This window comes from Panthera onca, chromosome D2 (genome assembly GCF_046562875.1).
Source record: "Panthera onca isolate mPanOnc1 chromosome D2, mPanOnc1 haplotype 2, whole genome shotgun sequence".
NCBI lineage: Eukaryota > Metazoa > Chordata > Mammalia > Carnivora > Felidae > Panthera > Panthera onca.
In genome coordinates, this window is record NC_138349.1 from 43960449 (window position 1) to 43975193 (window position 14745).

The window sequence follows — 14745 nt, forward strand, 5'->3', positions numbered from 1 at the left end:
ACATGGCAGCCTTGCTTGTTGTGGAACAAGAGCCCTCTGCTCCAGGGGACTCTGGGAAATAGGAGAGCCTTTCCCTACTCCATAGTCACAGAGAGAGTTGGGTGGATGCATAAATGTGGGAGCCAGAAGAGCTGGAACATCACAACAGGAAACTAGGAAATAATGTGACCAATGTCTGGGGTTGAGAGAAGACCAGACTGGGAGCAAACAAGCCAGGTATTAGGGGAGAGTAGAAGGGTCATCACCAATAGGGAAAAGGGATTCATCTTAAGGAGGAACAGAGAAGGGTGCCAGTTCTTAGCCATATGATGAATATATTTGAACACAGATAAAACAAACATGTCACCAACATGCCACGAGCATGCCTCAGGAAGAGAAGAGAAATTGCCACTGGAATTCCCAAGATTCTGAAACTGGAGGAAACACTCTATGCTTCTCTTATTAGGACTTTAGCTTTAGTAAAATTGGGTGGCACTTGTGATTCAATTACCTAGACCCAGACACCCATACAACTTGTGGATAGAATGAGAATTCACTTCCTTGCACCCAGGAAGTCTTAACCTCTCTCATGCAGGTGAGGATTTGACTTAAAAACACTTGGCTTATCTTACCTGGAGAAGCAAGCACAGCCATCCCATTCAGTGTTTGTTTCACTAGTAAGTGTTATCAAGAGAAGCATTTGTTCAGAACTTCTGGCCAGTCAGTCTATTCCTTTTGTTTGCTTTGTCTTTTTGCAAATGCATCCCTGGGCTAGAAGCCATTCTTGCTTCCCTTTTGCTAGAATCCTAAATCCAGACAAATAAAGATGGTGTTTGGCATACTCACATGTGAATCCATCTTAGTAATTAGTTGAGCCCATGGATTGAAGCAAAACAGGAGGACTACTGGACTGGAGCCTGGGGACTTGTGAAGGATGACACCATCTATGAATCTGTTGTTTTCTAGCTTGGGGATCCATGGCAGGAGAAATCCATTGTAGTTTTCCTCTGAGCCTGTGAAAGTCCCATCAGCAAATTTTGATTCATACGTACAACCTCCCTATCTGTTGGTGGATTGGGTTCAGAAGTGTCCTTGCTACAGGTAGGCTATAGTTGAGGCACAGATTTGGCAAATCGAACAAAGAGAGTCAGAAATTGAGGTTGGCTTGCCTTAAGGCAGGCTGAAATATGGAAGGAATCAGACAGAGTAACTGAAAAAAAAAATGGCTGGGGATACAAGGAATAGAAGGAAGTTGAAAGAATTCAAGATGCTAGACAGTGGCAGTTCTCATGTTTATGGAAAGAAGGGACTTAGGGACATCAATATGAGTGGAAGGGAAATTGTGGATAGCAGAGAATTCTAATCAAGCTTGTAATAATGTAGTTATTTAGATTGTAAAACTCAGAGGGACACTTAGGTGGCTCAGTCAGTTAAGTGTCCAACTTCAGCTCAGGTCATGATCCCATGGTTCAGTTTGTGAGTTCATGAGTTCTCTGATATCAGTACAGAGCCCACTTTGGAGACTCTGTCCTCCTCTCCCTTTGCTCCTCCCCTGCTCATGCATGTGTGTATTCATTATTTCTCTCTCAAAAATAAACATTAAAAAATAAAAAAAAATAAAAAAGATTGTAAAACTGAGATCAGCCCCTCTTGTTGTGTTTTCACTATGTGCTATACACTGTGTAAATGCTTTACACCTATTGACTGATTTGACTGTCACGTGGCTGAGACTATTATACAAATGAGGATATTGAAGCAAGGTCACACAACTAGAAAGTGGCAGTTCTGGGGCTTCAAACCCTAATGGCATGACACCAGGATCCATTGGCTTAATCCCTAAAGTTATATTCTATCTCATGCTATATGTTTATTTGTATGCATTTAGCTGTCAGAGATTGTGTTAGAAATAAGCCTATTGACCCAGTCAAAGGAGGGACACAAAGACTCAGAGCACCGTGAAGCGAAGTTTTAATCAACGTTCTTGAAAGAACAGGTGTCTGATGGACAGGCACACTCAGGACAATTAGAGCAGACAATTTATCTCCTAGCATGCAAGTCCCCCCCCCCCCCCCCCCCACCGCCGCCGGTTCCTCACTGGCTGAATACTATAGAGGTTACAGCCTTACCTGTTGCCTGTGTCCATGTAAGGCAAAAAGTAGTCTGATTGGAAAAAATGTACATTACCTGAGGTAACGCAGAGACTTTCAGTCCCTCCTCTCTTTGTTCTTTGGTGAATGTTCATTGCAAAGCCCGTGAAAATAGACCTGTAAAAGAGAGAGGGGCAGAAGAACCAGAAAATGAAGTGTCTAAGGGTTTGGGACTCCATTGTGTGTGTGGGGATGAGAGTTTGTACGTATTTCCAATAGGTTGTAAGCCTATTGTCAATCAGACACCACAGCTTTTATTTGGTATTTCTGAAAATGAATTATCTCCCTTACTTCTCACAGCTGGGCATGGAGAAAACATAATGACCCATCTTTGGCATCTGATAATTACTAGTTCAAGGTCAGGCATTGGGGAAGTTGATGGCTACACTGACCATATAATTTACTGAATAAAATTTGTAATTTTCGATTAACAATTTGGATTTGTTATATTTTCAGACGTATAAAATGGTTCTTTTCAAAAATATTTTTCATTATTTCTAAAACAAAATAAGGATGTCTTTCTGTGTATATTAAAACAAAACAAACTTTATGTTGAATATCTAAAATGAAAAAAAGTACCATTAAAGAAAATAATGTATTCTTGTATGTTCATGTATCTTAAGCAATTTTTTAGCCTATGTATCTCATTTGGATTTTTGAATATTGTATTTTTTTTCATATGGTCTTAATTACATTATTAAAATAAAATGGAAAAGTTCTTCAAGGTTTCATTTTATGGTTAATAAACTTCAAATAGCAATATTTTGAATTAATCTTTTTATATTGACCATAATATTTTTAAATGAAAAGCTACTTTCTTTATGAGCATCGACATACTTGGCAATTTCAAAGATGATGTTTATATTTAGCAACATAAATGGAGGTTGTTCATAATTCTAATTTTTGCAATAAAATTGGTGTCTATTTTAGACTATATGTATTTTCACAGGACTGTTACTTTGCCTCAGTCAAATGTACCTTTCTTTGAAAAATATTTTTACAATTAAAATCTTGTCAAATTATTTCGAGAGTTTCACCAAACGTAGATGCTCCAAAACCAGAGGCCATCTCTATTAAGTTCTGCTCTGGTGTTGCATATCAATTTATTGAAATAAAAATAGAAATTCTATCAAAAGATAGCTCCCACAGTTAAGATGTTTGAAAGAGTAATTACAGAATTTAAAACTTAAATCTTGAACACCATTTGAGTTCTCTTTGTTTAATTTGTTCAATTTCACTTTTGCTTTTGCAAGATTATAGTTAAATGTCTACCTGTTTCAAGCTTTGCTTTCAAAAGTCTCAATTTACTGAAAACTCGAAGGCTGAATTTTTTTGTCTTCCCCTTGTTGAATATGCTGATTAAAGATTTACAGCTGATTTTTAATAAAAATGCATGCCAGTTAGAGAAGATTGATTTAAACAGTGTTTAATACCATTGTAGGACATTTAAGTTGATTTATAAAGTAGTTTTTCAGAAGCCCAAACATAACTAAAAACTGGTTAATGTTAAGAAACAGAGTGAGGGGCACCTGGGTGGCTCAGTCAGTTGAACAGCGTCTGACTTCAGCCCAGGTCATGATCCTGTGCTGCGTGGGTTCGAGCCCCGCGTCTGGTTCTGTGCTGAAGGCTCAGAGCCTGGAGCTTGCTTCAGATTCTGTGTCTCCCTCTGTCTCTGCCCCTCCCCCACTCTGTCTCTCTGTCTCCCAAAAATAAACATTAAAAAAATAAAAAAAAAAAAACAAACAAAGAGTGAAAGTATGTGCTGCCATGCTGAATTTTTGTAGTCAACATCTTTGTCACACTAATTCTATAATTTATTTACTCTGTGTATATTTAAATATTTATGTATTTTTCTATAATTTTTACCTCCATCTTTAGAATATTGGTGCTTCTTTGAATGCTATTAGGAATTGTGTGTACTGCAAATAATTTTGAGTATACTTTTGTTCTTTGGTATGGTAACTTAGTGGAAATATTCTACTTGTCATGAGGCTGTGCTTCTTTAAATTTTTTACTTGTATTTTTACTGAAAAACAAAATAATTCTTCAAGTTGAATGTTTAGCTCAATTTAAAATTGCAGTCATAGTAACATCAGATATTTTACCTTCAACAGAATTAACTTCTAACTAGTCTTTATTTAGCTTCTCTGAATGGACTAATATTTGATCCATTATTGAAATTAACTTGACTGGGTTTCTTTTTGAAGCATCTGATAATATTTACATAAGACTTACATCATTTAACTGTTTATAAAATCTACTTTTTGCCACTGAAGACAACTTAATAGCAACTATTCTGCACCCCTTTTTAAATTCATAAGAAAATTTGGAATCGGATATAAATGAAATTAATTTAGATCTAGTCATTTGATCTAAATGAAAAGTCATGTTCATTACATAAGTATAACTTCTGCATGAATGAATTAAATCATCATCCACAGGCATCATTTAAAAAAAAAAAGTTAACTTTTGAAGTTGTTACTGAAGCCTTATCATATTTTTGTCTTCTTACTTTAAATTTTTTTTAATGTTTATTATTTGAGAGAGAGACAGAGAGCAAGCAGGGGAGTGGCAGAGAGAGGGAGACACAGAATTGGAAGCAGACTCCAGGCTCCCAGCTGCCAGCAAAGAGCCCAATGCAGGGCTCAAACCCGCAGACCGCAAGATCACGACCTGAGCTGAAGTCAGCCGCTTAACCGACTGAGCCACCCAGGTGCCCTTATCTTCTTACTTTAATGTGGTCAGTAATATCACTACCATCTCCATTGTGAAACATAAATAAACATGTGGAGGTGGCAGGTAAATATAATGAAATTACAGAGAACTGACACATGGGTGAAGTTTTCAGGGATCCTGTGGTCCATAGCATGTTGAGTTTTTCTCTCCAAAATAAAGAACATGTTGTTCATGTCCACAGAAAGAGGCACAAAACCCTTTTGTATGGGAAGTTTTGGATTACGGAGGCTAAATATATATCTCATTTGAGTATGTGCTATGACCCATTTACTGCGGAGTCTAAGAATCCACTGGTTTTGAGAGGGACACAGCAAAAGAGTTTCTGTAACTGGGCTGGACTCCTGTTTTGCCACTTGTGCCTTGCAGTGGAGAAGATCCAATAGGACTTGAAGAATCTGTGGTCTGTAGGATGCTGTATGAAGCTCTTGGCAAACTGTGATAGGAAAATAACAGCACAAAATCACTAGACTTTTGGAGCAAAGACATGCATTGTCCGGACATGACTACCCTACTCTCCTTTCATAGTTTATTGAGGTGAAATTTACTTAACATAAAATTCATCATTTTAAAGTGAACAATTCGGTGGCATTTAGCACATTCACAGTGTCGTGCAATGACCACATCAAGTTCAAACACATTTCTGTCATTCTACAATAAAATCCCTTACTATGTGGATTATTCCCATTCTCTTTCCTGTGATTTTCTGAAATCACTTACCTGTGTTCTGTCTCTATGGATTTATCTACTAAAGAAATTTCGTATAGATAGAATTATACAATATTCTAGATCTTTATGTCTTACTTCTTCACTTAGCATATTTTCTTTTTTTTTTTTTATTTTTTTTTATTTTTTTTTATTTTTGGGACAGAGAGAGACAGAGCATGAACGGGGGAGGGGCAGAGAGAGAGGGAGACACAGAATCGGAAACAGGCTCCAGGCTCCGAGCCATCAGCCCAGAGCCTGACGCGGGGCTCGAACTCACGGACCGCGAGATCGTGACCTGGCTGAAGTCGGACGCTTAACCGACTGCGCCACCCAGGCTCCCCCACTTAGCATATTTTCAAAGTTAATTTATGTCACAGCATGTATCAATACTCTACTCCTTTTTATTGGTTGAATGATATTCCACTGTACAACAATTTGTTGATCCGTTTTCATCAGTTAAGGAACACTTGAGTTGTTTCCACCTTTGACTGTTGCTATAAAAATGCATGTACACATACTTGTTTGAGTCCCCTTTTCAACTTTTTAGGGGTATGTATCCAGGAGGAGAATTGCAGGGTGATATGATTAATCTCTATTAAATTTTTTGACAAATTGCCAAACTATTTTCAATAGCAACTGAACCATTTTATATTCCCATCAGCAATGTAGGAAGGTTCCAGTATCTCCACACCTTTGCCAACAATTGTTATTTTCCACTTCTGAAAGCATAGCCAGCCTAGTGGGTGTGGAGTGGTGCCTCTTTGTGGTTTTGATTTGCAGTTCCCGAATGAATAAATGATGTTGAACATATGTTCATATTGGGAGTGCATGCTGCAGTCTTTGAGGCCACACTTGTGTTGGGAAGGGGATTGAAGCAAGGGTAGGTAAAAATGTCACAAAGTTTTCCTACTATTTTGGAATTGTACTTTTCTTGATTTAGTGTTTGCTTAGTTGTTGTAGGCATTGGTCTGTTTTTGAGTTCTAATAAAATTGACTCTTACCGTTTTTGCTTATTTCTTAGTATTTCTGGGGAGAGACGGGAGCCTGTGTTTGCCAACTTTATACTTTTTCTAATGGCACTCATCAAGTGTTGTTGTTGTTGTTGTTATTGTTGTTGTTGTTGTTTTGAGAAGGTTTCTGGCTTCTTACTGGAGCCTGGTAGTAATTGAATATATGACAATGACATTCTAAGTTGCTATCTAATCGATCACATTGTGATGTCAGCCATGTTCTTCAGCACTTTAATAGTGCCTGGAAGTGGTTTATATGAAATCAGGATTGAGCAGACACTGACAAAAACAAGTGAGCTGAATGAACAAGTGATTCAGATTCCCATGGCATTTACTCGTTTCACGTTAACATCTCTCATTCAACTCATATCTTCAACCTAATAAGAGTTTCCTGTGGCCAATTTTTTTATTCCTGATTTAGAATTCATTCTGACAATGTGCCCACACCAGCCAGGTTTTATAGCCCAATTAAAAGTAGCCATAAATTACCATGGGGCAAGTATATTCTCTCATTGAGCAAAACTTGTCAGTGAATTTGTTTACTCACTTTGAAAAAGCAAAGAGTCAGAGGTGTAAATGTGCAGTGCTTCCTGGGCAATAGCTAATGGTCATGTCTAATGGTCAGGGACTTGGAATGACAAGATTTGAAGATTAGTGACAAAGAATCTGAAAAAATGGTATATGGAAAGATCTCTCAACATAGACACTGATGAGAGGATACTCATTTTCTTTGTGTGAATGCACATCAAAGGGAATCCACTGTAGAGGAGTCTTTTGATAATTAGGTTGACAAAACGACACAATTGGGGCTGTGGTTGACCTCTCTTCTTGGCCACTAAAGTACTTGTTCATAGAATTCAAGAATGAAGAGACCAAAGTAGCAGAGATGGAGGTTTACATATGGGCTCAACAATTTTCCCCTAACGAAAACTGACCTGGCCATCTTTTCTTTTATGTGTTTACCTGACAACGACAAAAAACAATGTTGAGCCTCCAATACAATCACATTCTACAGAATAATCAGTCATCTACCTAGTGGCAGATAAATTACAATGACCTCTTCCATCACTAGTGGGCTTTCCATCATGGATGTATTTGTACTCAGTAGAGAACCTTTTGTTTTAGGTATGGACTTCCTTTAATATCCCAATACTTTTGCCAGGATCACCACCCAGAGATTTATGGAATGCCTTATTCATTCACTATCCTTTTATCCCAAACAATATTGCTTCTGAGCATGGGACTCATTTCTACACTGTTTTTAAAAATGGTTTTTATCGATATATCTTTCTGTTGGAAGTAGATGATAGTCTTCATTGCTACACATCACCAATAACACAGATTATCATCCAATTCAATTTATGGGTAAACAATTTGTCATTGAGTTTCTAGTGAAACTAAAATGAGAATAACTTTTGGCTTAGCAAATAATTTCATTGGTATATACTCTAAAATACTCTTGAGAAAGTTCATGAGAACATGCATATACAAATGTTCATATTACATCATTCATGATACCATACAAATGGAAAAAATCTGTATTTACTTCAACAGTAGAACAAATAATGTTGGTATATTTATACAATACTGCCAAGAAATGAAAATAAATAAATTAGAGTTACATGTTTCAGTGTGAATAAATTTCAGTGGCATAATATTGAACCAAAACAACAGCCATGAAAGAATTATATGCATTTTGACTCTGTTTGTATAAGGTTCAAGAGCAGAAAATCTCTCTATTTTTTATAAAATACAGACAAATGTTAGAGTCTATAAAGATGAGTAAGAAATTGATTGGAGGAACTTAACAGAAGACCATGGGGGAAGAAAAGGGGAAAAAATAGTTACAAACAGAGAGGGAGGAAGGCAAACCACAAGAGACTCTTAAATACAGGGAACAAACTGAAGGTGGATGGAGGGTGGGGGAGAGAGGAAAATGGTTGATGGGCATTGAGGAGGGCACCTGTTAGGATGAGCACTGGGTGTTGTATGTAAGCCAATTTAACAACAAATTATATTCATAAAAAATGAAAAAAATCATTAAACTAAACCTTTTCCTCTTCCTGATTACATAAAAGCCTCCTTTCCATTAGGGAAAACCATGGCATCAGTTCTAGCTAAGGAATTGCGAGGGAAGCACCTCATATGTCTCTCTTCTCCTGTCACCTTGGCTTCATGTCAAGATGAGGGCAGCTTGGACCTCTGAGCTACTCAGAAGGGGTGTCCTGTGAAATCTCTGGACCTGAAGTGGACTTTGTGGGAGTGAGAACTATAGCTTGCGTGCGAAGCTACTGAGATGTGTTTGTTATCGCAGGATAAACTGGTCATTCCTGTCTAATGCAATGCACTTATATGATTTATGTATTTACCCTTGTATGTAATAAATTTCTCAATATAAAAAGAAATCTGCTTTGGAGCCAGACATGGAGAGAGAAGCTGTTGGGGCAGTAGGATCGCTCACAGCTCCATTCCATAGCAGGCAGTCTCCTTTTCAAGTAACTTCACTCCTTGGAACTTCAGTTGCTTCATTTAAATAAAAAAATTAGTAATAATGCCTACCTTGCAGGATTGTCTGGGTATTACATGGGATGATGTATGTCATTGGCTTGGTGAAATGCCAGCGTGTAGTGAATATCAAATGAATAAATATTAATTTGTTCCCTGCTTCTCAGAAAGGAAGTAAGAGATGGTATAGGAAAGGTAAAAGGTTTATTAGATGAAGATATGTGGTGACTTGCCTGAACTAAGACCATAGGACATGGAGGAAGATAGAACTGAAGAGAAGAAAGAAAGAAAGAAAGAAAGAAAGAAAGAAAGAAAGAAAGAAAAGAAAGAAAGAAAGGAAGAAAAATGAAGGAATCAGTCAAAAGGAAAGCTCAAGTAAACGTCGGGGACGAATGGTTAGGATTTTCCATCTTCCCCTCCTATAATCTGATACTGGGAAAGCCTGAGGGTCATCAAGAAGGTGATACTAGGTCATTATTCACAAATCCCCCAAATAGAACTAACCTGAATGCTAAGGAATTCATTGTGACTTAGAACAAGCCTCTCAGAGTTCTCTCTTTTCTGGGGTCTTTCTGCTTAGAGCTGTAACTACTGGGCTTCAGGGTAGGGTCAGCCAGTGGTATGTCCCAAGCCAGCCAGTGTTTCCAATCACCAGGTCTCAGTCTTCACTATGACTTCTCTCCTCAGCTTTCCCTTTCCTTCAGAGTCTTAGTGACTTTGCAAAGGGCTAGTATTTCTAGATCAGTGTTTTTCAAACTTGAATGTGCATAAGAATCACCTAGAAGGCTTGTTAAAACACAGATGGTTTGGCTTCTCCCTCAGAACTTTGGATCCAGTAGGTTAGACTGGGTCCCAAGAATTTGCCTTTTGAATACATTCTCTAATGATTCAGATGCTGCTGGTCTGGCAACCCCACTGTGAGAGCCACAGACCAAGACCTTCTCTTGATTTTCTCTGGTGCTCAGAAAGGTTGGGGAAAGCAGAAGCCCCAGCCATAGCAGAGGGTCAGATTCACCAGGAATACGCATTTCTACCTGGATATGCATTTCTCTGGGTTCTATGGTCTGGGGCTGGATGTCTGCCCTCTTAATTCAGAAGTAATCCCAGTATAACCCTCTTCCACTCCTGGTGGGAATGCAAACTGGTGTAGCTGCTCTGGAAAACAGTGTGGAGTTTCCTCAAAAAATTAAAAATATAACTACCCTAATAGCAATAGCACTGACCCAGCAATAGCACTGCTAAGAATCTACCCAAAGGATACAGGAGTGCTGATACATAGGGGCACAGGTACCCCAATGTTTATATCAGCACTTTCAACAATAGCCAAATTATGGAAAGAGCCTAAATGTCTATCAACTGACAAATGGATAAAGAAGATGTGGTTTGTATATACAATGGAATACTACTTGGCAATGAGAAAGAATGAAATCTGGCCATTTGCAGCAATGTGGATGGAATTGGAGGGTATTACGCTAAGTGAAGTAAGTCAGGCAAAGAAAGACAGATACTATATGTTTTCACTCATATGTGGATCTTGAGAAACTTAACAGAAGACCATGGAGGAGGGGAAGGGGGGAAAAAGTTACAGAGAGGGAGGGTGGCAAACCATAAGAGACTCTTAAGGACTGAGAACAAACTAAGGGTAGATGGGGGGTGGGGGAGAGGGGAAAGTGGGTGATGGGCAGTGAGGAGGGCACTTGTTGGGATGAGCACTGCATGTTGCATGGAAACTAATTTGACAAGAAATTATATTAAAAAAAAAAAAAAAAGAAGTAATCCCAGTATCTACTTTGGCCTTTTTTGTGTGTGACTAGGTTAAACAGCAGGAAGTGATGGAAGAAAGCAGGGAAGGGGATGAGAGCTGGGCTCCTTGAAATGGACTTGAAATGGTGAGAAAATCTGTTAGCCTTTTGTGTTTCTCAGAAGCCTTTGCTGTAGGATGAACGTGGGAACAAGCCTTTTCAGGAAAGGGAAGAAGGCAGTTTTGGGCACCCCATGGGACCCTTCCAGCTCTAATTTCTCTCATTGTAATGAAGACTGATGGGTAATGGGATCAGCTTCTTGCCCAAGGGCCTATAGGTTTCTGCAGGAACTCTCTCCCACTGCGGCACATTTAGTCTGTGGGGAGAGGATGGATGCTGGAGGCAGGCTTGCTGACAGGAAGCCAAATTCTGGCTGGCCTCACATCATCTGATTCCCTGTATACTTGGCTGGCCCAAGGGAACTACATGCCCTCCTTCATACTCAAGGTCGAGTGAGGAACAGCAAGGGCTGATGGCTGCCCCTAGTTACAGCCCTTCAGGGCAGGCTCCGTGGAGGAATGCGATTCCATTAAAACACAGCCATCCCCTTGGGGCAGCTGAAGGAGACAGTAATAATCTTTAGATCCAACCCTGAAGTTTAAAGAAATTACTGAGAATAAAAACATGTCAGCACACTTTGCAAAAAAAAACAAAAACAAAAAATCTAGACGGAGTCTAGGCCAGTTAGGAAAGTTGAAATAAAGGGGAAGAACTAAGATTTCTTGAGCATTTTCTAAGTACCTGGTGATTTAAATACCTTCTCTAACTGCACATTTAGGAAAACCCTGGAAACTAGAATTTGTCATCTTAGTTATATGAGAAAGTAAACTGGGGTCAGAGAGGGTAATTGATTTGCCAAAGTTTGATAAGCAGCAGAGTATGGCTATGAAGTCCAAGCTGGCCTGGCTCCAGAGCACGTCCATGGCCACACAACTTGGCTTTACAAAATGTTAGATTTCATTTGGATCAGAATTAAGCTGGCCACCAGGGAACAAAGTGTCTATATGCATTGAGTACATGTCTTTAATATTCTGTGGAGGGTTCACACATTTGACAAACTCCATACTTTGCTTCTGGTGCAAATGAAATATTCCATTTCTTTCTTTTTTAAAAAATTTTTTAATGTTTATTTATTTTAGAGAGAGAGAGACAGAGCACTAGTGAGGGAGGGGCAGAGAAAGAAGGAGATAGAGAATCCCAAGCAGACTCCACGCAGTCAGCTCAGAGCCCAATGCAGGGCTCAAACTCACCAACCGCAAGATCATGACCTGAGTCAAAGTTGGACACTTAAGTGACTGAGCCACACAGGTGCCCCTGAATATTCCATTTCTATTTTCCTAATCTTGCCTTAAGAATCAGCCTGAATGCTTAATGCCTAATAATTTCCTCCTCAGCTTGTGCTTTTTGGAATCTTTCCCTCTCAACATTTCTGTGTCACGATGGTATTTTTCACCTCATTCATTCATTTATTGAATAGATATTTATTGAGAACCACCTACTGTATTCCAGACACCTGTTTTAGGTTTTAGGGAGGTAGGGATGCACCAAATAGATTAAGTCCCTGCCTCCCTGGACCTCTATCATCATAATAAAAATATATTATTTGATTTCAGCTGATAAAACTTCTGATGAAAAATACATTAGAGTAAGGAGTTTGAGAGTATGTGGGGAAGGACCTGTTAGAAAATGGTCGTTAAAGTCCTTGATGAAGAGAGGACGTTTGAGCAGACAACCTAAAGCTATAGAACGAGGGATGTGACTGTAAGGAGGGAAGAATATTCGGGAGGATAGAACAACATATTGGAAGGGACTGTGTTGGAAATGAGTGAATGTGTTTAATGAAACAGCATGGAGTTTGGTATGGCTGGGGTGGAGTCCACTAAGGGGATAATGTTGATAATACAGTGATAAATCCAGGCAGGATGTGGACAGCTCAGAGCTTCCTAGCTCAACCTCGGACAAGGCAATTGTCTTTTCTGAGCCCAGTCTGCTCATGTGTAAAATAGGGGTTATAATGTCCATAATGCTGGATTATTTGGAGGATGAACCAAGAAAATAAATTAAAGGCCTGTATAAGATAGACTCAACCATTTTCACTTTTCTTCTTATTTTTCTCTTATCTTACATTTTCCCCTCTTTTTCTCTTCCTTTTTCTTTTCCTGAAATCTACCCATCCTGAAAACCAGGACCTGTGCTGGTCCTTGGGTGTACAGAAATGACTGAACCAAGTTACTTGCCCTCACTGTCAGAGGGGATGGTCACAGTGACAGTAAAACTTGCTTGGTGTTCTGAGAGCTGGATCTGATCCCATGATAGCAGGGAGAAGAAAGAGAGTAACTCTGCCTGGGGGTGTCACTGAACAAATGATAGAGGACATGCTATTTGAGCTGTATTTTAAAGCATGCATAGAATATTCTGGGGCATTCCAAGTAGGAAAAATTGTATTCCTTATGGCAACAAGAACAACGGACTCCCAAAATGTCCACATCCTAATCCTCGGAACCTGTGAATAGGTTCCCTTCCATGGTAAATTGGATATGATTGAGGTCAGGACCTTAAGATGGGAAGTTTATCCTGGATCATCCAGGTAGGCTGAATGAATTCACAGGCATCCCTATAAGTGAGAGAGGGAAGGAGAGTCATAATCAGAGAGAGAACTGATGATGCTAGTTTGTTGGCTTTGAAGATGGAGGAAAGGAGCCATGAGCCAAAGAATGCTGGCAATTCCTACAAGCTGGGGAAAGCAAGGAAATGGATTCTCCTCTGGAGTCTCCAGAAGGCATGTGACACTACTGAAACCTTGGTTTTGACCCTGGAGACCCATTTCAGACTTCTGACCTCCAGAAGTATAAGATAATAACTTTGTATAGTTTTAAGCCACTAAATTTATGGGAATTTATTACATCAGCAATAGGAAGCTAATACATTCTCATTCCTAAAGCAAGGAAACAGTCAGCTGGATCCAGAGAGATAAGTGGACTTCAACCTGGGAAGAGCCTGGTCCTCCATACAACTTTATCCTGTAATCCTGGGACCCCTCTCCTCTGCTTTATCTCAGAGCATTTTAGCATCTAGCAAATGACACTTTTAAAATCCTGGTTACCTAGTTCTAAACCCTTTTCACTACTGGAGTCTTCTTCCCTACTTCCCCCTCAACATTCATCGTTGTATCTGTCAGATAATCTGTAGAACCATTCTCAGCCAGAGCTGCTTTATGTCAAACATCTCAAACCCTTAACTGGTTCCAGACTACATCTTCCTTATCTTACTTTTTACTTCTCTGAAAATCCCATCACCATACTGCAGTTCCTCATATTAGATCCATATCTCCAGCTATCAAATTTAGCATCTCAGTTCGGATGTCCTGCAGCAAATTAATTTTATACCTGAGTTACACTTCCCTCCCAAATAACCCTGCTATGTTATAACACAGGACGTAAACATCTTCATGGAAAGATACTCAATTTTCAGAGGCAGGTTTGGTTTTTCCCTTTCCACCTCACATTGGTGTGTAGGTGCTAATGTGCTTTGATGCCAACCTTATAATTTTTTTTTTTTTTTTGCAGCTGTCCTTCTTCCTCCTTTCACTGTCCATAGTCATTTTCCCTCTTCACTGTTTGCCTCTTGACTGACCTTCTGCATTCAGCCTCAGTGTCCTCCAATCTGTCCTACACCCAAGATACCTAGTGAGGTTGGTGCCACAGAACATCTCAGAATGAGCAAGTTACTCCCTGCGCAAGCACACCCTGTCGCATACATAATAAAGTCTCTTAGTCTTTGTCTGGCATTTCAAAATCTTCCCAACTTGGCACCAGTCTACTTTTTTCATATGAATCTCGCCACATTTCCCTCCCAGTATAC